Below are 2,601 nucleotides of genomic sequence, written 5' to 3' on the forward strand. Positions count from 1 at the left end.
CGTCTTGGTAAAACTGCCTCTTATTTAAAAAAAAATTAAAATGCATTGTCGTCATCAATGCCATCTACCGGTTGTTGAACAAACGACAGAAAGGCCAGAGAATATTTTCGGGTCCTTTCCTCCTTGGTTCCTCCTTGGTTCCTGTAATAAGAAAAAATATTTCGTTAAGAAGACAGTGCAAGAAATAGCCAATTTGAAAGTTTGGGTTTTGTGGTAAAGCAGTAAAAATTCCTGCGGGTGTTGGACGTTGTTTTCCTATTTCAATGGCGCTTATCGACGGACACTGGCGGCGTCGTTGATAAGGTTCGTAAATGGTAGAGTTCGGGTGACAACTGGGTTATATTGAATTATCTTTTTTTTTTTTTTTTTTTTTTTTTTTTCTTTTTTTTTTTTTTTTTTTTTTCTTTTTTTTTTTTTTTTTTTTTTTTTTTTTTTTTTTTTAATTTTTTTGGGACTTTTTGGATGATGGTTGCTAATGGGTTGGGATGAAACTTTATTAGCAGCTGGTTGATATTTAATTACCTGTTATATTGAGTTATTAAGTATTCAATAGCAGCTGGAAGATATTGAATGTCTGGTTTTAATATTTACTATCACCATGGAGGGAGTTTCATTTTTTGAAGTATTGAGTTGCTAGTGTTTAACAGCAGCTGGATGAGGTTTGGTTAAGATTTAATATTTTAGTCGCAACTGGATGATAGACTTCCTAGTGATGCTTTAGTTAACAGCTGCATATTGAATTACCAGTGATGTTATAATTAACTACTGGATGATAATGAATTGCTAGTGATATTATAAAAAGCTATCGTGTAATATTGAAGTACTAGTAATATTCATCTTAATAGCAGGTGGCTTATTAATTGCCATTGATATTGTACTTACCAGCAGCTAGGTGAACTTTTAATTACTATTGAAATTTTACTTGGTAGCAGGTGGCTAATATTCAATTACCAATGTTTTATAAATAGCAGCTGAATGATTATTTATATTATTTTTAGCAGGTGATATTGTATAGTGATATTTTTCTTGGTAGTGGTTGATGTTCATTTGATAAGTGATATTTTTATTAGTAGCAAGTGGATGATATATTGCCTGTTTAATGTTGGTTGGCTGATAGCAGGGGTGGGATGATATTGAATTGCTAGTGAAATTCTCACGGTGGCAGTTGGGTGATCGGTATTTTGGTTGGGGGTAAAATGGATATTGAATTCTAATTTATTTTTCTTTGTAGTAGTTTATATTAGTTTCTAGATATTTTTTCTTAGCAGCTGGATGATATTGAATTGTTTAGTGAACTAATTGTTTTTGTTAGTTGGATATTGAATTGGGAGCTTTTTAAGTATTAATTGGATACTGAATTGCTAGTTGAATTTTCTCTTTATAGCAGCCGGAAGATGTTTAATTGTTTTATTTTCGTATTAAACTGAATTCCTAGTTTTTCTTGGTAGCCACTTGACCATTATTGAATTGGTAGTGAATTTCTTAGTGGCAGCTGGATATAGTTGCTAGAGAATTTTTCTTTATAGCAGCTGGCCATTGAATTACTATTGTATTTTCTTTTTAGTACAATTGGATAATAGCAAATTAAGTGATATTTTTAAGTTGACATATAAGACATCTAAGTGTCTTCTTTTCAGGTTCCAGGATCCTATAAATGGAAGGTTTCAACTTCATTTTGGTCAAAGTAATAATTCTGCAAACTTCACTTCGCCGGACTATATCCGTAACTATAACTTTCTGAAAGGTAAGATGTTCCTATTTCAGATAAGATGTTCCTATTTGTGTCTCTATCAAAAAAACCTGTACTAACACCTTGCAAGCTAATCCTTCCCCTTAGAATATTTTCAATTAAACTCTTTATCTTATATTAAGCTTTAAATTTAATTTCGAAGCTTTGACTGCGTGTTAAGATTTTTTATAGTTAATATAATTGATTGGATTACTTAATCTTGTTTTATAAAGTAAAGCAATTAAAGTTTTTTCTTAAAGGTTAGGATATTCCTATTCTATTAGGCTTTGAAGACAGCATTGATAAATATTAAGAATGTTTGACCTGTGACTTTTAATTACAGGTTTTGCTGGGATGAAGAGCAAGAATAGTCTTAACATCAAACAGCGTTCAGAGCAGCATGACAGACAACAGTTGATTGATATAACCAAAGATATTGAACGGATTAGCTAGTATTTATCGTCAGTAGTGGACGCAGTAAGTCAATTAATATGGAGTGGTGGTAGTTATCGTCAGTAGTGGACCCTGAAAGTCCATTAATAATGGTGGTAGTTAAAGCTACCCATAAGTTTTATACCTAGAGAAACTGACCGGGTTTGTTAATTAATAAAGGCTTATAAAGATTTGTCTATGCTAAATTTGAGTGACTTTCCTTTTGATCCAACAACAATCCTACTAGATTAAGTGATAGTTTATTGGAATGTTTTCTTTATCACAAGAATATATAAACTCTCAATGCAAAAGGACAATCGTCCATTGATTTAACTTTCTATGAATATAAATTTGAGGTAACGAAGTATAACTAATGTCTTCAATTTATTGGAAAGTTAATAATGTCGAAATAGTAGCTAATGTGAGGTATTGCTAATATG

At 31.5% G+C, this 2,601-nt stretch overlaps 1 long non-coding RNA gene across 1 annotated transcript; it reads left to right on the top strand.

Moving 5' to 3' along the window:
* Positions 1-205: 205 nt before the first annotated feature.
* Positions 206-2,367, top strand: LOC135212584 (uncharacterized). The gene is made up of 3 exons (XR_010313934.1): positions 206-303; positions 1,638-1,744; positions 2,073-2,367. It is a non-coding gene; the product is annotated as an uncharacterized LOC135212584 (long non-coding RNA).
* Positions 2,368-2,601: the final 234 nt, after the last annotated feature.

Source organism: Macrobrachium nipponense, chromosome 19, assembly GCF_015104395.2.
Source record: "Macrobrachium nipponense isolate FS-2020 chromosome 19, ASM1510439v2, whole genome shotgun sequence".
Lineage (NCBI taxonomy): Eukaryota > Metazoa > Arthropoda > Malacostraca > Decapoda > Palaemonidae > Macrobrachium > Macrobrachium nipponense.